The sequence below is a fragment of the Danio rerio genome, chromosome 13 (assembly GCF_052040795.2).
Source record: "Danio rerio strain M-AB ecotype USA chromosome 13, GRCz13ab, whole genome shotgun sequence".
NCBI classification, from domain to species: Eukaryota; Metazoa; Chordata; class Actinopteri; order Cypriniformes; family Danionidae; genus Danio; species Danio rerio.
This window is the reverse complement of record NC_141033.1, coordinates 34,521,954-34,548,743: the sequence shown is the minus strand read 5'-3', so window position 1 is coordinate 34,548,743 and position 26,790 is coordinate 34,521,954. Positions and strand designations below refer to the sequence as shown.

General features: G+C 33.6%; 3 long non-coding RNA genes across 5 annotated transcripts in view; 2 read left to right on the top strand and 1 right to left on the bottom strand.

The window, feature by feature from the left end:
- Nucleotides 1-15,111, bottom strand: part of LOC101885246 (uncharacterized) — a 24,126-nt gene extending 9,015 nt beyond the window's left edge. Inside the window, exons 1-2 of the long non-coding RNA XR_015506109.1 lie at nt 14,714-15,111; nt 14,326-14,434 (exon numbers count right to left, since the gene is read on the bottom strand). This is a non-coding gene — a long non-coding RNA (uncharacterized LOC101885246). The remainder of the gene's footprint in view (nt 1-14,325; nt 14,435-14,713) is intronic.
- LOC148679610 (uncharacterized) lies at nt 4,777-9,247 on the top strand. Its single transcript, XR_015944945.1, has 3 exons — nt 4,777-4,828; nt 5,539-8,421; nt 9,133-9,247. It is a non-coding gene; the product is annotated as an uncharacterized LOC148679610 (long non-coding RNA).
- LOC137487414 (uncharacterized) lies at nt 14,020-26,790 on the top strand. Of its 3 annotated transcripts, XR_015506111.1 has the most exons (9): nt 14,020-14,178; nt 14,305-14,484; nt 16,264-16,342; nt 17,206-17,251; nt 17,533-17,578; nt 18,567-18,868; nt 21,487-21,666; nt 21,819-22,020; nt 26,431-26,790. It is a non-coding gene; the product is annotated as an uncharacterized LOC137487414 (long non-coding RNA). The 3 variants fall into 3 exon arrangements; XR_015506110.1 differs by lacking the exons at nt 21,487-21,666; nt 21,819-22,020; nt 26,431-26,790 and having other exon boundaries at nt 18,567-19,995; XR_015506112.1 differs by lacking the exons at nt 14,020-14,178; nt 21,487-21,666; nt 21,819-22,020; nt 26,431-26,790 and adding an exon at nt 15,174-15,252 and having other exon boundaries at nt 14,423-14,484; nt 18,567-19,995.

Below are 26,790 nucleotides of genomic sequence, written 5' to 3'. Positions count from 1 at the left end.
TTCATACTATATGTGTACTTCACATTAAATCTTAATACTGCACTGTTTTAGAGAAATTGTATATTAATATGATTTAAAGTGTTATAAGGACCCTATTTCTAATAAGTAGAAAAAAACAATGGTCAGTTCTTATATAGGACATCCCATACTCTATGTGTACTTCACATGAAACCTTTTTACTGCAGCATTTTAAAGAGACGGGGTATTAACATAATATAAAATACTATAAAGACCCCATTTTAAATAAGTAGAAAAAAACAATGGTCAGTTCTTATACAGGACATCCCATACTATGTGTGAACTTCACATGAAACCTTATTACTGCAGTGTTTTGGAGAAATCGTATATTATTATATTTCAAAGTGTTATAAAGACCCCAATTTAAATAAGTAGAAAAAAACAATGGTCAGTTCTTATACAGGACATCCCATACTATATATGTACTTCACATGAAACCTTTTTACTGCAGCATTTTAAAGAGACGGGGTATTAACATTATATAAAATACTATAAAGACCGCATTTTAAATAAGTAGAAAAAAACAATGGTCAGTTCTTACACAGGATATCCCATACTATGTGTGGACTTCACATGAAACCTTATTACTGCAGTGTTTTGGAGAAATTGTTTAATATTATATTTCAAAGTGTTATAAAGACCCCAATTTAAATAAGTAGAAAAAAACAATGGTCAGTTCTTATACAGGACATCCCATACTATATCTCTACTTCACATGAAACCTATTTACTGCAGCATTTTAGAGAAATGGGGTTTTAACATAAAATAAAGTGCTATAAAGACCCCATTTCAAATAAGTAGAAAAAAACAATGGTCAGTTCTTATTCAGGACATCCCATACTATATATGTACTTCACATGAAACCTTTTTACTGCAGCATTTTAAAGAGAAGGGGTATTAACATAATATAAAATACTATAAAGACCACATTTTAAATAAGTAGAAAAAAACAATGGTCAGTTCTTACACAGGACATCCCATACTATGTGTGGACTTCACATGAAACCTTATTACTGCAGTGTTTTGGAGAAATTGTATAATATTATATTTCAAAGTGTTATAAAGACCCCAATTTAAATAAGTAGAAAAAAACAATGGTCAGTTATTATACACGACATTCCATACTATATCTCTACTTCACATGAAACCTATTTACTGCAGCATTTTAATGAAATGGGGTATTAACATAAAATAAAGTGCTATAAAGTCCCCATTTCAAATAAGTAGAAAAAAACAATGGTCAGATCTTATACAGGACATCCCATACTATATATGTACTTCACATGAAAACTTTTTACTGCAGCATTTTAAAAAAACGGGGGTATTAACCTATTATAAAGTGCTATAAAAACCTCTATTCAAATAAGTAGAAAAAACAATGGTCAATTCTTATACAGGACATCCTATACTATATGTGTACTTCACACTAAACCTTCTAACTGCACTGCTTTGGAAAAATGGGGTATAGATCTAATATAAAGTGCTATAAAGACCGAATTTCAAGTAGAAAAAAACAATTGTCAGTTCTCATACAGGACATCCCATACTATGTGTGTACTTCACATACAATCTTTTTACTGCAGCATTTTAAAGAAACGGGGTATTAACATAATATAAAGTACTATAAAGACCGCATTTTAAATAAGTAGAAAAAAATAATGGTTGATTCTTATATAGGACATCCAATACTATATATGTACTTCACATGAAACCTTTTTACTGCAGCATTTTCGAGAAATGGGGTATTATCCCATTATAAAGTGCTATAAAGACCACAGTTTAAATAAGTAGAAGACAACAATAGTCAGTTCTTATACAGGATATTCCATATTATATGTGTACTTCACATAAAGCCTTTTTACTTCAGTGTTTTGGAGAAACAGGGTATTAACATATTACAAAGTGCTATAAAGACCCCATTTCAAATAAGTAGAAAAAACAATGGTCAGTTCATATATAGGACATCCCATACTATGTGTACTTCACATGAAACCTTTTTATTGCAGCATTTTGAAGAAATGGGGTATTAACCTATTATAAAGTGATACAAAGACCGCATGTCAAATAAGTAGAAAAAAACATTGGTCTGTTCTTATATAGGACATCCCAGACTATATGCGTACTTCACATGGATTATTCTTACTGCAGCATTTTCGAGAAATGGGATATTAACATATTACAAAGTGCTATAAAGACCCCATTTCTAATAAGTTGAAGAAAACTATTGCCAGTTTTCATACAGGGCCTCCTATACTATACACATACTTCATGTGAAGACTTCTCACCAAATAATTTTGGAGAAATTGGGAAATAACAAAATTCAAGTGTTTTAAAGACCCCATTTTTTAGAAGTAGAATACAAAAATAGTCAGTTTTTGTAGAGGACATCTCATAAAATTTGCATACATCATATAAAGCCTTCTTACTACTACTTTTGAGAGAAATGGGGCACTAACATAATATGAAGTACTATAAAGACCTCATTACTAATAAGTAGAAAAAACAATAGTCAGTTGTCATACAGGATGTCCTATACTTTATGCATACTTCATGTTAAAACTTATTACTGCACCATTTTCGAGAAATTGGGTATTAAACTTATAAATTGCTTTAAAGACCCCTTTTCTAAAAAGTAGAAAAAAAATAACAATGCTCAGCTCTTCCTATAGCTGAAAACTCGTAGAGGACATCCCATACTGTATGCATACCTAATATGAAACCTTCTTACTGCCACTTTTTGGAGAATTGGGACATTAACATAATATAAAGTGCTTTATGTTTTTGTACAGGACGTCCCTCACTGTATGCATAATTTACATGAAACCATCCTACTGCGGCATTTTGGTGAAATAGGTAGCAACTTAAAGTACTAAAAAGACCTCATTTCTAATAAGTAGAAAAAATCAATGGTCAGTTCTTGTACAGGACATCCAATACTACATGTATTTATCAGATGAAGACTTGTTACTGCAGTGTTTTGGAGAATTTGGGCATAAACATTGTATAAAGTGCTTTAAATACCCAATGTCTAATAAGTAGAAGAAAACAATGGGCAGTTCACATTCATGACATTCCATAATATATGCTTACTTTACATGAAACCTTGTCACTGCAGCATTTTGGAGAAATAGAGGAATAATAACATTCAAAGTGTCATAAAGACCCAATGTCTAATAAGTAGAAGAAAACAATGGTCTGTTCTTAAAAAGGACGTCCCATACTAAAGGCGTACCTCATATGAAGACTTCTTATGGCAGCGTTTTAGAGAAAAGGGACATAATTACCTTTTAGATGGCTATCAAGACCCCATTTCTAATAAGTAAAAAAAAAAAAAAACAGTCAGTTCATCAATGGACAATTCAGTGATCAGTTAGGTTGATGGCATCATCCCAACTGTCTCAAGCTATTATTGTAACATTATAACAAAATGATATTATTGGGGATGATGAGTGGTGCTGCTCGGAATGTAGGGTACAAAGACAAAGACAAAACAAATATGTTTGGTTAATTTCATAGAGATACTGTAGTTTACCCAAAAGTGAAAATGAACGCACTATGCACTGGCAATCAAATGGTTACAAACATTTATTAGTTCCTTCTTTTGGTTGAACATAAAAGATATTTAGAATGAACTTGAAAACTGGTAACCATTGACTTCCATTTTAGAAAAAAAAACAATTACTATGGAGGTCAATAAATATAGTTCCTCAGCAGGAAGGGAACTGCAATTCTGTGTATCCCTGACACATTTGGAGTTGTGGAAAACTGTGATGTGCTGTCTGTCCTTGACACATTCGTCCTGTATCAAAACTGACCATTATTTTATTCTACTCATTCGAAATGGACACTTTATAGTCATCTGAAGAGTAGTAACGCCCCATTAATCCAGATCACTGCAGTAACAAGTCTTCCTATGAGGTATGCATATAGTATGTGATGTCCTGTAAAAGAAATGACTGTTCTTTTTTCTACTTATTAGAAATGAGGTGTTTGTAGCAATCTAAAAGGTAACAATGTCCCAATTCTCCAAAACGATGCAGTAACAAGTCTTCGTCTGAGATATGCATATAGCATTGCATGTCCTGTACGACTGATCAATGTTTTCTTAGTATAAATTGGGTCATTATAGAACTTGCTGCAGTAAGAAGTCTTCATATGTACAAGAGCTGATGATTTTATGTACTTATTAGAAATTGGGTGTTTATATCAATCTGAAAAGTAATAATGTCCCAATTCTCCAAAAAACTGAAGTAACAAGTGTTCATGTGAAGTACGCTTATAATATAGGATGTCCTGCATAAGAGCTGACCATTGTTTTCTTCTACTTACAAGAAATTGGGTCTTTGAAACACTTTAAATTATGTTAAACCTCATTTCTCAAAAACCCTGCTGTAATAAGGTTTTTATGTGAAGTACACATTTTGTATGGGAAGTCCTGTACAATAACTAATCATTGTTTTTTTTAATACTTTTTGGAAATGGGGTCTTTATAACATTTTGAATTATAATAATACCCAATTGTTCAATAAAAAGGTTCCATGTGAAGTACAGATATAGTATGGGATGTCATGTATAAGAACTGACATTGTTTTTTTCAACTTATTTGAATTGGGGTCTTTATAACACTTTATAATATGTTAATACCTAATTTTTCCAAAACACTGGAGTAAAAAGGTTTCAGGTCAAGTACACACATAGTATGGGATGTCCTGAATAAGAACTGACCACTGTTTTTTTTTCTAATTATTTGAAATGCGGTCTTTATAGCACTTTATAATATTTTAATACCCAATTTCTCCAAAACGCTGCAGTAAAAAGGTTTCATGTCAAGTGCACATAGTATGGGACGTCCTGTTTAAGAACTGACCATTGTTTTTTTCTACTTATTGGAAATGGGCTCTTTATAGCACTATAAAATATGTTAATACCCAGTTTCTTTAAAATGCTGCAGTAAAAAGGTTTCATGTGAAGAGCACATATAGTATGGGATGTCCTGTATAAGAACTGACCATTGTTTTTTTCTACTTATTTGAAATGGGGTCTTTATAGCACTTGATATTAGCTTAATACCCCGTTTCTTCAAAATGCTGCAGTAAAAAGGTTTCATGTGAAGTACATATGTAGTATGGGATGTCATGTATAAGAACTGACCATTGTCTTTTTCTGCTTATTTGAAATGGGGTCTTTATAGCACTTTATATTATGTTAATACCCCCTTTCTCCAAAATGCTGCAGTAAAAAGGTTTCATGTGAAGTACAGATATAGTATGGGACGTCCTGTATAAGAACTGACCATTGTTTTTTCCTACTTATTTGATATGGGGTCTTTATAACATTTTGAATTAAATTAGTAACCTAATACTACAAAATGCTGCAGTAAAAAAGATTTAATGTGAAATTCACATATAGTATGGGATGTCCTGTATAAGAACTGACCATTGTTTTTTTCTACTTATTTGAAATGGGGTCTTTATAGCACTTTATATTATGTTAATACCCTGTTTCTCCAAAACGCTGCAGTAAAAAAGTTTCATGTGAAGTACACATATAGTATGGGACGTCCTGTTTAAGAACTGACCATTGTTTTTTTCTACTTATTGGAAATGGGCTCTTTATAGCACTTTATCATACGTTAATACCCTGTTTCCCAAAAACGCTGCAGTAAAAATGTTTCATGTGAAGTGCACATATAGTATGGGATGTCCTGTATAAGAACTGACCATTGTTTTTTTCTACTTATTTGAAATGGGGTCTTTATAGCACTTTATATTATGTTAATACCCCCTTTCTCCAAAACGCTGCAGTAAAAAGGTTTCATGTGAAGTACACATATAGTATGGTATGTCCTGTATAAGAACTGACCACTGTTTTATTCTAGTTATTTGAAATAGGGTCTTTGTAGCACTTTATATAGGCTTAATACCCCGTTTCTCCAAAATGCTGCAGTAAAAAGGTTTCATGTGAAGTACATATATAGTATGGTATGTCATGTATAAGAACTGACCATTGTCTTTTTCTACTTATTTGAAATGGGGTCTTTATAGCACTTTATATTATGTTAATATCCCGTTTCTTTAAAATGCTGCAGTAAAAAGGTTTCATGTGAAGTTCACATCTAGTATGGTATGTCCTGTATAAGAACTGACCATTGTTTTTTTCTAATTATTTGAAATGCGGTCTTTATAGCACTTTATATTATGTTAATACCCCCTTTCTCCAAAACGCTGCAGTAAATAGGTTTCATGTGAGGTACAGATATAGTATGCGATGTTCTGTATAAGAACTGACCATTGTCTTTTTCTACTTATTTGAAATGGGGTCTTTATAGCACTTTATATTATCTTAATACCCCCTTTCTCCAAAATGCTGCAGTAAAAAGGTTTCATGTGAAGTACACATATAGTATGGTATGTCCGGTATAAGAACTGACCATTGTTTTTTCTACTTATTTGAAATAGGGTCTTTATAGCACTTTATATTGGCTTTATACCTCGTTTCTCCAAAATGCTGCCGTAAAAAGGTTTCATGTGAAGTACAGATATAGTATGGTATGTCATGTATAAGAACTGACAATTGCCTTTTTCTACTTATTTGAAATGGGGTCTTTATAGCACTTTATTTTTATGTTAATATCCCGTTTCTTTAAAATGCTGCAGTAAAAAGGTTTCATGTGAAGTACACACATAGATTAGCATGTCCTGTTTAAGATCTGACCATTATTTTTTTTTACTTATTTGAAATGGGGTTTTTATACAACTTTATGTTATTTTAATACCTATTTTCTCCAAAACAGTGCAGTAACAATGTTTCATGTGATGTACACACAAAATAATGAATGTCTTGTACAAAAACTGACCACTGTTTTTTTCTACTGATTTGAAATGGGGTCTTTATAGCACTTAATATTATGTTAATACTCCATTTCTCTAAAATGCTGCAGTAAATAGGTTTCATGTGAAGTACAGATATAGTATGGGATGTCGTGTATAATAACTGACCATTGTTTTTTTCTACTTATTTAAATTGGGGTCATTATAACACTTTGAAATATAATATTAAACAATTTCTCCAAAACGCTGCAGTAATAAGGTTTCATGTGAAGTCTACACATAGTATGGGATGTCCTGTGTAAGAACTGACCATTGTTTTTTCTACTTATTTAAAATGCGGTCTTTATAGTATTTTATATTATGTTAATACCCCGTCTCTTTAAAATGCTGCAGTAAAAAGGTTTCATGTGAAGTACATATATAGTATTGGATGTCCTGTGTAAGAACTGACCATTGTTTTTTTTCTACTTATTTAAAATGCGGTCTTTATAGTATTTTATATTATGTTATTACCCCTTCTCTTTAAAATGCTGCAGTAAAAAGGTTTCATGTGAAATTCACATATAGTATGGGATGTCCTGTATAAGAACTGACCATTGTTTTTTTCTACTTATTTGAAATGGGGTCTTTATAGCACTTTATATTATGTTAATACCCCATTTCTCTAAAATGCTGCAGTAAATAGGTTTCATGTAAAGTACAGATATAGTATGGGATGTCGTGTATAATAACTGACCATTGTTTTTTTCTACTTATTTAAATTGGGGTCTTTATAACACTTTGAAATATAATATTATACAATTTCTCCAAAACACTGCAGTAATAGGGTTTCATGTGAAGTCCACACATAGTATGGGATGTCCTGTGTAAGAACTGACCATTGTTTTTTTCTACTTATTTAAAATGCGGTCTTTATAGTATCTTATATGTTGTTAATACCCCGTCTCTTTAAAATGCTGCAGTAAAAAGGTTTCATGTGAAGTACTTATATAGTATGGGATGTCCTGCATAAGAACTGACCATTGTTTTTTTCTACTTATTTAAAATCCGGTCTTTATAGTATTTTATATTATGTTAATACCACTTCTCTTTAAAATGCTGCAGTAAAAAGGTTTCATGTGAAGTACATATATAGTATGGGATGTCCTGTATAAGAACTGACCATTGTTTTTTTCTACTTATTTGAAATGGGGTCTTTATAGCACTTTATATTATGTTAATACTCCATTTCTCTAAAATGCTGCAGTAAATAGGTTTCATGTAAAGTACAGATATAGTATGGGATGTCATGTATAATAACTGACCATTGTTTTTTCTACTTATTTAAATTGGGGTCTTTATAACACTTTGAAATATAATATTATACAATTTCTCCAAAACGCTGCAGTAATAAGGTTTCATGTGAAGTCCACACATAGTATGGGATGTCCTGTGTAAGAACTGACCATTATTTTTTTCTACTTATTTAAAATGTGGTCTTTATAGTATCTTATATGTTGTTAATACCACGTCTCTTTAAAATGCTGCAGTAAAAAGGTTTCATGTGAAGTACATATATAGTATGGGATGTCCTGTATAAGAACTGACCATTGTTTTTTTCTACTTATTTGAAATGGGGTCTTTATAGCACTTTATTTTATGTTAATACCCCATTTCTCTAAAATACTGCAGTAAATAGGTTTCATGTGAAGTAGAGATATAGTATGGGATGTCGTGTACAATAACTGACCATTGTTTTTTTCTACTTATTTAAATTGGGGTCTTTATAGCACTTTATATTATGTTAATACCCCCTTTCTCCAAAACACTGCAGTAATAAGGTTTCATGTGAAGTCCACACATAGTATGGGATGTCCTGTGTAAGAACTGACCATTGTTTTTTTCTACTTATTTAAAATGCGGTCTTTATAGTATCTTATATGTTGTTAATACCCCGTCTCTTTAAAATGCTGCAGTAAAAAGGTTTCATGTGAAGTACATATATAGTATGGGATGTCCTGCATAAGAACTGACCATTGTTTTTTTCTACTTATTTAAAATCCGGTCTTTATAGTATTTTATATTATGTTAATACCCCTTATCTTTAAAATGCTGCAGTAAAAAGGTTTCATGTGAAGTAGAAATATAGTATGGGATGTCGTGTATAAGAACTGACCATTGTTTTTTTCTACTTATTTAAATTGGGGTCTTTATAACACTTTGAAATATAATATTATACAATTTCTCCAAAACACTGCAGTAATAAGGTTTCATGTGAAGTTCATACATAGTATGGGATATCCAGTGTAAGAACTGACCATTGTTTTTTTCTACTTATTTAAAATGCGGTCTTTATAGTATTTTATATTATGTTAATACCCCTTCTCTTTAAAATGCTGCAGTAAATAGGTTTCATGTGAAGTAGAGATATAGTCTGGGATGTCGTGTATAATAACTGACTATTGTTTTTTTCTACTTGTTTAAAATGGGGTCTTTATAGCAGTTTATATTATGTTAATACCCCTTCTCCAAAATGCTGCAGTAAAAAGGTTTCATGTGAAGTACATATATAGTATAGAATGTCATGTATAAGAACTGACCATTGTGTTTTTCTACTTATTTGAAATGGGGTCTTTAAAGCACTTTATATCATGTTAATACCCCCTTTCTCCAAAATGCTGCAGTAAAAAAGGTTTCATGTGAAGTACACATATAGTATGGTATGTCCTGTATAAGAACTGACCATTGTTTTTTTCTACTTATTTGAAATGCTGTCTTTACAGCACTTTATATTATGTCAATACCCCCTTTCTCCAAAACGCTGCAGTAAATAGGTTTCATGTGAAGTACAGATATAGTATGGGATGTCCTGTATAAGAACTGACCATTGTCTTTTTCTACTTATTTGAAATAGGGTCTTTATAGCACTTTATATTATGTTAATACCCCCTTTCTCGAAAATGCTGCAGTAAAAAGGTTTCATGTGAAGTACACATATAGTATGGTATGTCCTGTATAAGAACTGACCATAGTTTTTTTCTACTTATTTGAAATGCGGTCTTTATAGCACTTTATATTATGTTAATACCCCCTTTCTCCAAAACGCTGCAGTAAATAGGTTTCATGTGAAGTACAGATATAGTATGGGATGTCATGTATAAGAACTGACCATTGTCTTTTTCTACTTATTTGAAATGGGGTCTTTATAGCACTTTATATTATGTTAATACCCCCTTTCTCCAAAATGCTGCAGTAAAAAGGTTTCATGTGAAGTACAGATATAGTATGGGACGTCCTGTATAAGAACTGACCGTTGTCTTTTTCTACTTATTTGAAATGGGGTCTTTAAAGCACTTTATATCATGTTAATACCCCATTTCTCCAAAATGCTGCAGTAAAAAGGTTTTATGTGAAGTACACATATAGTATGGTATGTCCTGTATAAGAACTGACCATAGTTTTTTTCTACTTATTTGAAATGGGGTCTTTATAGCACTTTATATTATGTTAATACCCCCTTTCTCCAAAATGCTGCAGTAAAAAGGTTTCATGTGAAGTACACATATAGTATGGTATGTCCTGTATAAGAACTGACTATTGTTTTTTTCTACTTATTTGAAATGCGGTCTTTATAGCACTTTATATTGGCTTATTACCCCAATTCTCCAAAACAGTGCAGTAAAAAGTTTTTATGTGAAGTACACATAAAGTATGAAATGTCCTGAATAAGAACTGACCATTGTTTCTTTCTACTTATTGGAAATGGGGTCTTTATAGTACTTTATATTATGTTAATACCCCATTTGTCCAAAACAGTGCAGTAAGAAAGTTTCATGTCAAGTACATAGCATGGGATGTCCTATGTAAGAACTGACCATTGTTTTTTTCTACTTATTGGAAATGGGCTCTTTATAGCACTATAAAATATGTTAGTACCTCCTTTCTCCAAAATGCTGCAGTAAAAAGGTTTCATGTGAAGTACACATATAGTATGGTATGTCCTGTATAAGAACTGACCATTGTTTTTTTGTACTTATTTGAAATGGGGTCTTTAAAGCACTTTATATTATGTTAATACCCCCTTTCTCCAAAATGCTGCAGTAAAAAGGTTTCATGTGAAGTACAGATATAGTATGGGACGTCCTGTATAAGAACTGACCATTGTTTTTTTCTACTTATTTGAAATGGGGTCTTTAAAGCACTTTATATTATGTTAATACCCCCTTTCTCCAAAAAGCTGCAGTAAAAAAGTTTTCTTGTGAAGTACACATATAGTATGTTATGTCCTGTATTAGAACTGACCATTGTTTTTTTTTTCTACTTATTTGAAATGTGGTCTTTATAGCACTTTATATTATGTTAATACCCCCTTTCTCCAAAACGCTGCAGTAAATAGGTTTCATGTGAAGTACAGATATAGTATGGGATGTCCTGTATAAGAACTGACCATTGTCTTTTTCTACTTATTTGAAATGGGGTCTTTATAGCACTTTATATTATGTTATTACCCCGTTTCTCCAAAACAGTGCAGTAAAAAGTTTTTATGTGAAGTACACATATAGTATGGGATGTCCTGAATAAGAACTGACCATTGTTTCTTTCTAATTATTGGAAATGGGGTCTTTATAGTACTTTATATTATGTTAATACCCCATTTCTCCAAAACAGTGCAGTAAGAAAATTTCATGTCAAGTACATAGTATGGGATGTCCTTTGTAGAACTGACCCTTGTCTTTTTCTACTTATTAAAAATGGGGTCTTTGTAACACTTTAAATCATATTAATATACAATTTCTCCAAAACAGTGCAGTAAGAAGGTTTAATGTGAAGTACACATATAATACGAGATGTCCTGTATAAGAACTGACCATTGTTTATTTCTACTTATTTAAAACGGGGTCCTTATGTTACTTTATACTATGTTAATTCCCCCGTGTCTTTAAAATGCTGCAGTAAAAAGCTTTCATGTGAAGTACACACAGAGATAAGGGTGTCGTGTATAAGATCTGACCATTGTTTTTCTCTACTTATTTGAAAGGTGGACTTTATAGTACATTTTTTCTATGTTAACACCCCGTTTCTCTAAAATGCTGCAGTAAAAAGGTTTCATGTGAAGTACATATATAGTATGAGATGTCCTGTATAAGAACCGACCATTGTTTTTTTCTACTTATTTGAAGTGGGGTTTTTATATCACTTTGTTGTGTTAATACCTCATTTCTCCAAAACAGTGCAGTAAGAAGGTTTCATGTAATGTACACACATAGTATGGGATGTCCTGTACTAGAACTGACCATTGTTTTTTTCTACTTATTTGAAATGAGGTCTTTATAGCACCTTATTTTATTTCAATACCCCTTTTCTCCAAAATGCTGCAGTAAAAAAAAGTTTTATGTGAAGTACAGATATAGTATGGATGTCCTGTAAAGGAACTGACCATTGTTTTTTTTCTACTTATTTGAATTGGGGTCTTTAGAACACTTTGAAATATATTATATACAATTTCCCCAAAACACTGCAGTAAAAAGGTTTCATGTGAAGTACACATATAGTATGGGATGTCCTGTATAAGAACTGACCATAGATTTTTTCTACCTATTTAAAATGTGGTCTTTATAGTATTTTATATTATGTTAATACCCCGTTTCTTTAAAATGCTGCAGTAAAAACGCTTCATGTGAAGTACATATATAGTATAGTATGTCCTGTATAAGAACTGTCCATTGTTTTTTTCTACTTATTAGAAATGGGGTTTTTATATCACTTTATAATAGGTTAATACCCAGTTTCTCCAAAACGCTGCAGTAAAAAAGATTTCATGTGAAGTACACATATAGTATGGGATGTCCTGAATAAGAACTGACCATTGTTTCTTTCTACTTAATCGAAATGGGGTCTTTATAACACTTTAGATTATGTTAATGTCCCACTTCTCCAGATAGCTGGAGTAAGAAGTGTTTATATGTAGTATGCATATTGTATGTGATGTTCTGTACAGGAACTGATCATTGTTTTTTGTCTATTTATTGAAAATTGGGTCTTCATAACACTTTGAGTAATGTTAATGCCCAATTTCTCCAAAACACTGCAGTAACAAGTCTTTATATGAGGTTTAGTATGGGATGTCCTGTATAAGACCTGACTATTGTTTTTTTTCTACATCTTTTAAATGAGCAATTTTTTTTCTCCAAATTGCTGCAGTAAAAATGATTCATATGTTGTATATATGCATATAGCATGGGACATCTAGTATCAGACCTGATCACTCTTTTATTTAACTTATTCCAAACAATGTATTTATAACACTAAAAGACTTTATAGCTCATTAATAGCCCATTTCTCCAAAATGCTGCAGTAAGTTATTATGAGGTATGCATATAATATTGGATGTCCTGTCCATAGTTTTCTTCTGTTAACTTAAATGAGGTCTTTCACATGAGGTATGCATGTACATCCTGTATCAGAACCAAACTTTGTTTTTTTTTCTACTTATTTCTTTATAGCACTTTAAAGTGTGTTAATGGTACATTTCTCCAAAATGCTGCAATAAAACAGGCTTCATATGATGTATGCTTAGTATTTGACTTCCTGCATCGATCTTATTGTTGTTCTATTCTACTTATAACAAATAATAAGGTCTTTACAGTCATCTAAAGTGTAATAATGCCCCATATCCCATATACTGAAAGAAGCATACATTTTTAAATACCCTTTAAATAAAACCAACATATATTTGTAACTTAAACAATGCTATGTTGGACTACTTTATGATTGTTTTCACTTTCTGAGGTTAGGCACGATGTATAAAACTGCATTCAACTTTATTTGCAATGTACTGTAGTTGGCTAGGAGAAGTAGAAACGCATTCTGTGTATTTAGAAATCGTATATTTATTCTGTCCGTTTGATCTGCTATAAAATCATTTGAAGCAAAAAGATAGACTTGAGGAAATTAAAGGTAAGCCCAGAAACCAATTTCTTAAAATAACAACAGTCAAAAAAGCTAATAAATTGTTTAATAAAGCATACGTGGGAGGAAAGGGGGATAAACTTAAATTTCGTTGTCATCTCTCTGTTCTGGGCGAAATGGGTGCTCTGTGGAGCGCTCTCTGTGTGGCTGCTGACATTACCGTAATGATAATAATACGCGCGCACCAAAATATAAAGCGCGGCTGGCTTGACTGTGTTTTTCCGAACCGCGGCTGGCTTGACCGCAGTCTTAAAACGTCGGTCAAACTAAAGCTAACATTTGATAACGTCAGTAAAAATATGAAATTAGTTATTAATATGCAAACAAACACAGACGGGTGTTACGAGCGTTTGAAACACGTTGACGTTAGTGTTCATTAAAGGTAACGTATATCAACCAAACTACACAGTGTCACAAACTTTGAATGCTATCCCTTGTTCAATGCACTGTACAAAGAAAACATTTATATTTCTATTAAATAATTAACATACCTTTCACACTCTCACAGACAAGCTGACGTTTAACGTACCGTTAATCCAGTCAGACTCACGCAGGTGCAGAGCAGAGAGAGTGAGTGGGTGATTGGGACGTCACGTCACTTCCCGCGCACGGCAGTTTAGAAAAATACGGACAAACAACTGTAAATGAACAGATACCATATTTACTGATGAGGAAAACGCATAAAAAGGTAAAAAATCATTAGGTAAATGCTTGTTTAAATTACATTTAACCACTCATAGCTCAGTTTGATCTTAATGAAATAAAGTCTGATCTTATTAACAATATTAAACGTAATTCACTGCTGTACTTTCCATGGGCACTTCATACAAGACAAAATCATTTTAAATAACGATAAAAAGGTAATAAAGCAGTCTTTTAACTAAAATATTGTTATATGTTTTATTAATCGTACTTACCAGGTAAAAAACAGAGGAAGAAATATGTCCCGATGTCCATCAAACGCTGCCTGAGCTGCGATCCCCTTCCCACAATGCAATTTGAAAATGTATATAAACGGAAAAACACCCGTAATACGTGTATACGGAAAAAATCTGTTAAAATATACAGTCATTTAACTGTTATTTTACAGATTTTTTTTACAGTGTGCATTTCGTCACCTTAGAATTATAAGGTTCTATCTGACATTTTTGTCAAAATTGAGCTATTCACATATTCTTATTAAATAACTACTTATTTACATTATATGATGTTTTTGTATAAGTTGTTTTAAGACTTTTTATTTAAAAAACAAAAAAGGTTTTTATCTACAAAGTCGAACTCTAGCTTAGCTCTATAAGGTTCTTTCTTTGAGCCAATCAGCATTTCGAATGCATGCTCAAGGACCAATCAGGATGAGCTTTCTTTGTCATTTCGCAGAACTGCTCCGTTGACAGTAGGAAAGACCAGAAAGAAACACAAAATTGGAGTTGACTAAACAATGCCGCACCACACAAAAGTGAGAAGAAACCCAAAACTGAAAATATGTCTGTAAATGTGATAATTCAGAAGCATTTTTGACATTGAGATGAAAAGCTAAATTTTACATTGTTGAAAAAGAAACGGTTATATAAAAATGTGAAATATTAAATGTGAAATATTTTTATGTGTGTATATAAAGTCAGTGAAACATTTTTCAGTGTTTGTTAAACTTTATTAATCAACTCATTTCCTCACTGTCTGTTTTCTTTTAAAGTCTTTACATTTGATACTAAACCTTGAAAGGCAAATAATTTAATTTCAAGGGGCATATATTCAATACATATAATTCAATCATTCATATGAAGCATATAATTAAATAAATATGACCATGTTAATTACATAAAATTAACATCTGCACTGGACAAAATATTTAGCACAGCCTTGTACTGTATACTTAACTTGAACAAGAAAAAATATTCTTATTAAAACATTACATGAATGTTATAGAAAGCAAAAAACATTTAACCTTTTTAAACATCAAGATGTTACAACACCAATTTTTAATCAATTAATCAGCAAACTGATTGTATTTCTTGAAAAGTAACGCTTTAATGAATGACCTGCCAGATAGAACCTTATACTTCCAAGCAGAACATTAATTTGTAGAATTAGTAGGTTCTATCTGCATTTGACTTGTTTTTGTATTTAGCAAATTTGAGAGTGCATTTAGACTCTCTGTCCTGTTAATGTATAAAAGAGAAATGTTACACATACTTTTTGCAATATGGAATACAAAAACTTTGAAGCTCAATATGTCGAAATCATTTAGAACGCAAATAGAAGCTCCAAGGCGACGAAATGTCATTGTAAGCAAGAAGACGTAAGAAAGAAGCTTGTGCTCTGGACCATTTGAAAAGGCCAAGAATTGTCATAATAATCAAAATAATGTTCCATTTCCTGCACCAAATTTTTGTTTCACTGTATAAGACCTTAATGAACTTTCAAGAGCCATGCATTAACTTTCATTTGCCTGTTTTGCCTTCTAAAGTGCAGTAAGCCATTGACTTCTTCATCTTTCATGTTCCACCCAAGAGAAAAACTCACCTGCATTGTGGATGACCTGAAGGGTGAGTAAATTAACACCATGTTTCCTGTTGCGTCGAACTATTCCTTGAACAGAACCGAATGTCTTTTCTCCATGCACTTCAAAGGGCAATTGGAACATATATACCTGTGTGAAATGGATGAACTGTGCTTAGTCTGTCAAGTGCCTTTCAATCAGAGAACATCATGGTTGGTGACATGTGCTGAAACCTCCCTTGCTCTTGCGCCCACATTCAGGGTCAAAGGGTAAAGTTTAGAAGCTGCACACTGGGTATTGATTTACTTGACTCTGCCCTGTGAGGACGGTTGAATACTGCCTTCACTGATTACACCAGTGACTTTCAGAGGAGATGACAGTCTATGATTGAGCTGAGAACCTCCTGTTGACCTCTTCTTGCCCCTGACAGAGTGAGTCTCCCGGGGGTCTCTGCTTTAAAAAGACTTTCCCCAACTCCCCCTGTGCAGAAGAGATCTGGCCCTCCGTTCTAAGCTCTAATCAGGTCTGTTTCAGTCCCGTGGCTGAGATCCCTTAGTAATGAAGCGCGACTAATTGGACAGATGCGATCGCCGTGACAATCGGGTTGTCATGGATACCAGGTTACCAGGACCTGATATTCGATAAATAGGTGGGAATGAAACACAGGCTGCAGCAACGATATGTCAGACACATAATCATGTTGGTGCAATTGAAAACATATGAACGCCTTGGACATGCATGTGGACATTTGCGCGCTCATTGCCTGACTCAGAATTTCCAAAAAGCGGTGTGGTATTTCAGAGGAAATTAACGTGCGGCCCGCATTTGTATCATGTAGTGAACACCTCTTAAAATCTATACATTTAAACACAGCTTTGAGATGTGAGCTAAAATGGCTTTTTGTTTCAGAGTTTGTGCCAGAATGCTGCCCGGAGCTGTTCAGCTTTTTTAGCAGGTAATGAAAATTGACTCAGAAGACTGGGCCCTTAAAGTATATGTTATTCTTGGTAATCTAAAGTGGTGTATACTGAGACTAGTTTAAAGGCAAATAACACAGAGGAAGTAAAAGGATGAGCTATGAGGCACAAATGAACATAAATCCAATATGTTAATGTTGTCATGTGTTTTTTCTTTACTCTTATGCAGTGGAATAGAACAATTTTGAACAATTTAGCATGATCACTTATTATTTTATAAACTTTAAGTCATACCTGTCAACCCTCCCGTTTTTCCCAGGTTTCTCCTGTATTTTACAATTCCATCCCGCTATCATCTTGTAAAGGTATTTCTTGTATTTTTTCCAGTTTTTGTAATCTTTCTAAGAAGGGTGGCAATAAATATCAAAGAGCCGATCCTCCTTATACGAAACTCATTCTGCCGAACCACAAAAGGACGCCCCTTGCTCTTAAATGTGAATCTGTACTGCGCTTTCATTTTATTTAGGCACGAAAACACTTTAAAATTAAAATAAAAATCGTGGGAATCTCTTTCTTTCCATTACAGGCACCATTGCTTCTACTATGCAATCCTCAAAACAGTCAGTTGCGTGACTATCAGACGAGCTTTATAGTGATAAATATACACTGATTCCCAAATTCTGTACACACAACTTGAAGCTAAGCGAAAGTGAACACTCTGGGTTATGGCTGCGTGTTTAAATAGGCATACACAATAATGATGATAATAATAATAGTAGTAATAATAATAATAATAACAACAACAACAACATCTAAACATGTCGATATTAGTGGGTTTTCTTTTAAACACAACAAATTTTCTTAAATGAGCATAAAAATTAGAAAATTTATTATATCATTTGTAAATAATAATAATAACTAAAAATCATATTACTGATCGTTTCAACTGCTCTATATCATAATATTCTATTTTCACAAAAGTTATTTGACACAATTAGACCCTTTTTACCTTAGTACACTTAGCATGTGGATAAAATTTTCCTGTTAAATTAAACAGTTTATATAAAAATGACATTTTAAAACTTTTGTATATTTAATTTAAAGCAAAGGCTAAAATTAGAGGAGAAAACACTTGAATATTAAAATTATTTTAATTTTTGTGTACCATATAAGAAAGTGTGTGATGGAGGACTGGATTATTATTGATCATTTTTCAGCAAATGATTCTTTTAAAATAACATATCATTCAAATAATTTTCTATCATTAAAAATGGCTTTTAGTCTGTAGTGGACGTAGTCAAGATGAATAAGTGAACATTTTTCTGTAACACGTCCCTCCATCTGTTCCCTCAGGCCTGCTTTCCCAGGGAAAATTGATGAAGGCAACGAAAATAATGTGAAATGAAAAACTGAGGAGTAAAAGAGCCACAGCTCAAGGATCTCAACACAAACTCTTCCTACTGCGCTGCTACACGGCCTACTGTTCTACCACCTCAGAGACGCGGCAAGAGAGAACGAGGGCAGGGGAGGAGAGGAGGAAAGAGACCCTGACAAGCACATGCTTCTCCACCCAGGAGAACAACGCTGGAAGAAAGAAAAGCCTATAAGAGATTGGATGACAGAGTTCCAGCAGAGAAAATAAATGAAGAATTTAGGTAGAGTGTTGACTTTTTACTCAACAAGAGAGAAAGATTGTTGGTTAGAAATATAGAGGAGATGGACGAAAAAAGAGAGAGACCAGAAGCAGAGTTTATATTGATGTAGTCAACTGATACATTGTGTGCATGTATGTGCGTGTGTGCACAAGAAATGAAGTATGTGTTTTCTGTGCTACTAGCGACACCAAATGGAGCTGTGTTTTAAAACTAATACTCGCATCTCTGCCATTGGTCTGTCATACGGATGACCCCGCCTTAAATTTGAGTCATTGTTGCTGTGCTAATCTGGTCAGAACTCTTAAACAGAAAAGTGTTTTTTTTTTTTTAAAGGACATTGTTAAAATGAAAATGCTCTCACCTTTAAGATGTTTTAACCTTTATGTGTTTCTTTATTCTATTGAAAACAGAAGAAGAGATTTTGAAGGAAGATAAAATCCTGTAACTATTGACTTCCATAGGAAAAACAAATACTACAGACATCAATAGTTACAGGTTTTGAGATTTCTCCAAAATATCTTCTTTTGAGTTGGAAAAACAGGTTTGGAACAAGTGAGGGAAGAGTAAATGATGACAGAATCATTTAAATCATTTTTAGTTGTACTATTTCTTGTTCAAACGCTGAATTGTTGATTTATAGGCACTTTTCCTTGTGGATCAGTGGTTCTCAACCTTTTGGTATCGAAGGCTCCAACTGTCCAAGATAACATAAAAAGATTAAAATTGTACTCAACAAAAGACTCAACGTATATTTTTACTAGAAAAAAAATGAAAAAGAAAGAAAATATTTTCAATATTTGATTTAAAATTATTTGAAGTTATCTTAACTAAAAAGATAATGAAATATAAGATGAATCTTTTTTACTCTTAATGTCAATGCATGTTTCCAACATTCTTCAAAATATCTTAATTTGTGTTTAACAGACTAAAATAAGTGAAGTTTTGCAAACTAATTTCAAGAGGAGACCGTGATATGATTGATCATGGTTAGTCCCTCATCCGTAATCAGTAGTAATACAACCAGATTGATCCAAGCCTACAATAAATAGAGCGATTTCACCCTACTGCCTTGATGGAATTGGATTTCTGCCTTTTTGCTGATTGATCAAAGGTGTCACCAACACAATCTCACAGCAATTCTTAACTTTTTGATTTAGTGGCTAAGTGTATAAATTTGTACGATCTAATTCGTCCAATTTAGTATTATCTGCTCATTACCAGATGACAGTTGGGGTTAGGGGTGGGGTTGGGTGACACGCCTATTTTTTAAAAACTTACATTTTCGTACGACTGGAATTAGCCACTAAACTTAAAATACTTACGTTTCCTCATGAGATCAGGCTGGTGTCACCAGTAAACAAACGCCCGCATCTTTCACAAAAACAATGATGAATTCAAAATTTTTTGTTTCAATCTGTCTAAAGCTAGAATCAATGTTTGTCCTTTTCTCATTTTCGTTTTTCTCATTGATTTATTAATATGATACTTTGAATTAGTATTTTCGTTCAATCATTCATTCATTTTCTTTTCGGCTTAGTACCTTTATTAATCTGGGGTCGCCACAGCGGAATGAACTGCCAACTTATCCAGCATATGTTTTATGCAGTAGATGCCCTTTCAGCTGGAACCCATCTCTGGGAAACATCCATACACACTCATTCAAATTCATACACTACGGACAATTTGGCTTACCCAATTCACCTGTACCGCATGTCTTTGGAATGTGGGGGAAACTGAAGCACCCGGAGGAAGCCCACTCGAACACAGGGAGAACATGCAAACTCCACACAGAAACGCCAACTAACCCAGACGAGGCTCAAACCAGCGACCTTCTTGCTGTGAGGCGACAGCACTACCTACTGCGCCACTGTATCACCTATCAGTATTTTCAAGATGAAATAATTAATTGAATTATATTGAATAATGAATAAAGCTAACACATTGCTAAATATAAGAATGTTCAGTACATTTGCCTGTCTATTTGTAATTCCATCATGGAGACCTTGAGTGAAACTGAAAGGTTTGATGATTGAAAACAACTGTTTTCCTTATTGTATTGCTGTGTTGATACTGTCTAAAGTGATTTTGATATTATTATTATTATTATTATTATTATTATGTGTTAATTCTCTTTAAAGGTGTTTTCCTTTTTTTCAAGATAGACTTGAATAAATGTTGATTATATCGTTTTTTTAACCAGTTTTGATAAAGAGAGCTGAGCAGCTTTGGGTGACAAATAGAATCGCGTCTAAGAAACAGAACAGAAAACGCACTCACCCACATGGAAATTTTCTAAGTCTATCTGTGTTTCAACCAATCAGGTTAAAACAACTATATGCATGATAAAGGAGTTGTTTTGTAAGAATATAATTGTTGTTGATTTGCGATTGTAAGCAGAGTGGCCTAAGAACTCATTGTAAGTGTTAAAGCTGCCTTCTGCTGATGAAACTGCAAACTATCTACAGTAAACTTCATTTATTTATTTGAATCTCTGACTCAGACTCTTCTTCATCTTACAGACAGGTCATTCTTTGAGTTTAAACTGTAAATTATCCCAACAGACTTGTCTTCATTTTGGAAGAATTCCACCATATCTCCTTGTTTTCTTTGTTTACCAGGGGGAGCTCTTAAGACCTACATGATCCCAACCCCCTTACATGCTAGTTGACCAGGCGGGAGCCCTGGGGTCAATTATCTCCAAGCTCAGGGTTCTCTCCCTTGGACAAATCTGCTAATAGCATCAAGCAATATCTAAATGTGAACTCTTAACTTTCGAAAGAGTTTGGAATCACTTGAGAGTGAGTAAATGTTGGGGGAGTGGGGATGGGGGGTCATTGATTTAGACTAATTCATCTTTTTATTGTTGTTGTTTTTTCCCTTTTTTTTCTAAACAATTTGTTAGTTATATGGCCTTTTCTTTTCAACATTCTTTTCTTCATGTCTTGAACAGGTGCATTTGGGTGTAAGATTGAGGAGAAAGACTAGTGTAATGAGGTGCAGAGTATCAGGAAGCCTCATTCCAAAGATTCAAGGAAACACAAACCATTAGACAACACTGTCTTTCAGAAAGCAGACAATGGCCTTTTCATCAGCGAGCGACGTGTGTTGTTAAACGTGCACATATTTGCTGACAGGCAGGCACGCCCCTGCAGGTAAATTACACTTTCTTATTTTGCCATCCTGTTGGCAGTGTCTCACATACAGGTGTCTGCCTGTGATTGCAACATTTGGCAATATTCAAATGAAAAACATTATACAAAAGATCTTTTTACGTTGGCAGTTAATACTTATTTATGTTTCTAATACTTGAGCTCTTGTGACATTTCCTTCAGACCACAAACTGACGGTGTTGTCATTCTTGATGCTTATGAATATTTGGATTTGTTTTGTTTACCTGAAAAAGTAATTTACTGTCTTAACCATTGCGAAAATTAGCTTGGTTAGAAAAATAGATGTATCTAAGATGCTTCGGTGAGGTTAAAGTGTTAGTTCATTCAAAAATGAAAACTATGTATTTTATTACTTACTCTCAAGTCGTTTCAAACCCCCAAGAATCTTCAGAACACAAATAAAGATATTCTAGATGAAAATTGAGAGCTCCTTCAGACAGCAATAATATCCTCAAAATAGATCCTGTCTTCAGTGAGTCTTCAATAAGAATTGTTAAAGATTATGAAGCCATTATTGAAGGAAAAAAATGAATGAAAGTCTCAGGGGATTAAAAGAACCTGATGGTAAGTAATTAATAACATAATTGAAATGTATGGGTGAACTAACCCCTACAAATTATCTTTCACTTTTTTATTTAGATGTCCTTTTGTGTATAATTTAATTTCCTCAGTGTACTGTATGTACTCAAGATTAATGCCTTCAGCACATTGAAGACAGTTTGTGATACAATTCTATTCATTCAGTGTAAGTTCTCAGCTCATTATTTATGAAACCACAACACATCCAGACACAAAGAGTGAATTAGTCCTAATCATAAAGTTGTCATCGGCAGCTTTGGAATGTTCCAGGTTGCTGTGGGCAATAATTGTGAACTGCCACTCATTTAGACAGATTACATTCCATCTGTGGTTAGCAGACTATCTAAACAAATATTATTAGGTGAAGGACTTGACTCAAAAGCACACACACTTTTACTTATCTAAATAGGGGCACTTCTGACTTCTGTTGTTTATATAGCTCTATTTAGCTTTGCTGTTTATGTGGTTGCACCCAGAATAAAAACCCACACTAACACAGGGAGAACATGCAAACTGCACACAGAAATGCCAGGACTCGAGCCAGCCCAGTCAGGACTCAAACCAAATGCGACCTTCTTGCTGTGAGGTGACAGGGCTAATCACTGAGCCACCGTGTCACCCCTTATTATTAATAATATTATTATTATTAAAAATGTCCTTATTTGGAAAAGTAAAAATAATAATATTTTTAATTTTCCAAATGAGGACGTTTTTAAATATAAAATAGGAATTTGGAGAATTTTGGTCAGATGTATTAGTCCCCAACATAGCTCGAGGAAACAAAAGTTACTTAAAGTATATGTTTTCTTTGCATTTGTACAATTAAGCATAAATTATATATCACAATAACTCAACATATATTTATACTTTTTTATCAGGATATGTTTAAATTTATAATAGAAGTTGTCAGTTTACATTTCTTTTGTGCTTGATGAGACAAACCTTACATTTTAAGTGAAGTTTTACAAACTAATTTCGATAGGAGCACGTGATATGATTGACTGCAGTTGGTCACCCATCTACAATCATTAGTCAGCCAATCAGATTAATACAAACTCACTATAAGTATCCTAGCTAGAACTAATCCCTTAACCCCCATCCACCCCTTCTCCTTCTTTACCACGGGGAGATCTCGAGAACCACCTGATCTTGTACTCCCCTTACATGCTCTATTGACCAGGTGGAAGCCCTATCTCCGAGCTCAGGGTTCTTTCCCGGGACAGCATGCCAAACCTGCTAACATTTGTCAAACAATATCTAAGTGTGAACTCTTGAAATTATTTTTTATATGCGCCTGTAGAATTAAAATATAATACATACACAAAATAATAAAGACATCACAATTTCAGACACTACAGTTTCTGCCTTTTGTCACTGTGTTGTTGTGATTCAGTGACCATCAAGGAACAAGAATTGTTTAATGTTGTAAAATGCATGACATTTGACACTGTGGTTACTTTACATACAACATTTTTTCCGTCCTACAGCATGGTTGCAATCACAATGATAGTTGTTTTGACCGTTTGGAGCACAGAAGCTTATAAAGCTTTCAAACACAAAGAAATGAAAAGGAGTATTGGTGTTGCGGTGGAATTGTAACAATTGAAAAAAACTTTGTAACTAACTCGCACCACTTCAGTAGCCATTGTTTCTTAGACTCTTGTTGCAAATCAGTTGCTAACTGACCTTCCTGATGACATCATGCATGTTGTTAAAAACGGCAAGCGATGATTAGTCAGACTATAAAGCTTGTGAATCATGAGCCATTTAAGGGATAAGGATTTTGTCTACCTAATACGTTAATATATGCACACGTTTCTCGTTGCCATTTATTATTCTATACTGGTGTGATTATGTACATTTTTAAATGCAAGTTTGGGCACTGCAAAACTTAGAAGTATTTCATGTTTCAGTTTAATTTGTAACAATCCAAAAGCTTATTTGGGAATGTGTGCGAGATTAAAAATAAAGTTTATTAATATTAATATTATTGTTTTTACATTTACAAATTAGTTTTTTAAATTTTTATAATCATACATTTTTATAATTACTATTTCATTTTTAATTAAAATAGGGATAATAGAGAGATTCGGTCAGATGTATTAGACCCCAACATAGCTTGAGGAAACAAAACTTAGATTTCTTTGCATTTGTACAATCAGGAAATGTTATATAGTTGTAATAGAAGTTGTCAGTAAGGTTTGTCTCATCAAGCACAAAAGAAATGTTATACGTTTATAACATTTCTTTTATGCTTTATGAGACGAACCTTACTTTTTAAATTTTTTTTTTTTTGCACCTGTAGAATTAAAACATAATACATGCACAAATAAATAAAGACATCACAATTTCAGAAAATTTCTGCTTTTTGTCACAGTTACAGTGTTGTGGTGATTAATTGTAGACAATGACCATCAAAGAACAAAGAATTAATCGTTTAATGTTGTACAATGGATGACATTTGACACTGGTTGTATATATTCACATACAACAAAAAATAGCATGTTTTTAACAATATTACACTGTGGTTGCAGTCACAATGATAATTATTTTGACCATTTGGAGCAAGAAACTCAAAGCTTTCAAACACAAAGAAATGAAAAAGAGTATTGGTGCTATAGGTGGAAATGTGCAATTGAAGAAATGTTTGTGACAGTAACACACCACTTTGGTAGCCATTGTTTCTTAAACTCTTGTTTTGCAAACCAGTTGCTAATTCACCTTCTTGATGACATCATGCATGTTGTTAAAGACGATAAGTGATGATTATTTAGACTACTCTCTGAATCATGAGCGATTTTGAGGACAGTTTTGTCTAGCTAAATACATAAATATACAAAACACACACTTTCTCTTTGTCTCTCTAAAAAAGTTGAATTAGTATTAGCCCTGACCCAAAGTTCATGTCAGGTCATTGTTTACTAAAACTCCAGGTGTGAGATCTCACTCAGCTGGACACTTAAGCGCAGTTTCATCGTGACTTTCTTCAGTGCACGTCAGCCAACAGACTTCACAATCCCAAACGTCCAACAACAACAACAACAAGTAGATTTTACATATCGCCCTATGCTTACTGTCTCCAGCCCCATATCACATGTCGTTCACAATGTTCCATCTTTAGTCCCACTATCTGCCCCATACTAACACATAAGCCATTATCTGCCTCAGGCTGAGTGTTTCAGTAAAACTAACTCTGCTGCCAATTATTGGCAAGAGGCTGTTTCATTTTGATGTGGGTAATTTAACAAGAGTCCCATAAACGTCTGCATTTTTCTTTCAGAGTGCTGTAGTTTTGTCTCTCATTTCTTTAACAAGCTGGAAAACACTTCAAGAGGAATCAGACTCCAACACATGCAAACCAGCTGCAACAGGTCAACACAAATGATCAACAACAGGATTCCAGTGCCCTGGATCCTTTACTGAAAAGAATAAAGATTTTCTGTTTAAAAAAAAAAAAAAAGCCATTCCATCGAGTTGGAAATTGGATAAATATTTGCTCAATTAAATGTAATTTGGGCAAGTAAGTGCAATTGATATGTCTGTAATTACCGTAATCCAAGAATGTTCCAATAATTATGCAATTCATTTAGTGCCAGTTTGGAACAAGAAGAGAATATACTGAATGTTGTTCCTACACCTCTAATGAAAATGAATGCCACTTTATCCTCTCACCTCACCGCAAAAGCACTTGCCTGATGCTCAAGGCTTGATCAAATGAATTCATACACAGTAAAGAACAATGCCCTCTAGTGTCATGAAAAGCTAAAATATACTAAATTATACTTTTATATTTATTTTTATCCACTTTTCCAGGGCCAGGTTGCGGGGACAGTCTCAGGAGAGGATCCCATACTTCCCTCTCCCCAGACACTTCCTCCATCTCCTCCAGGGGGATTCCAAGGCGTTTCCAGGCCAGCCAAGAGACATAGTCCCTCCAGCGTGTCCTGGGTCTTCCCCGAGGTCTCCTCCCGGTGTGACATTCCTGGAACACCTCTCTAGGTAGGCGTCCAGATGGCATCCGAAACAGATGCCCAGAACAGAAGCTCCTCTTGGTGGCAGAGCTCCTCATCCTATAAGGGTGCGTTCTGCCATACTCCAAAGAAAACTCTTTTCAAACGCATGTATCTGAGATCCTGTACATATACCGCATTAAATGCTACCGCTGCAGCCACC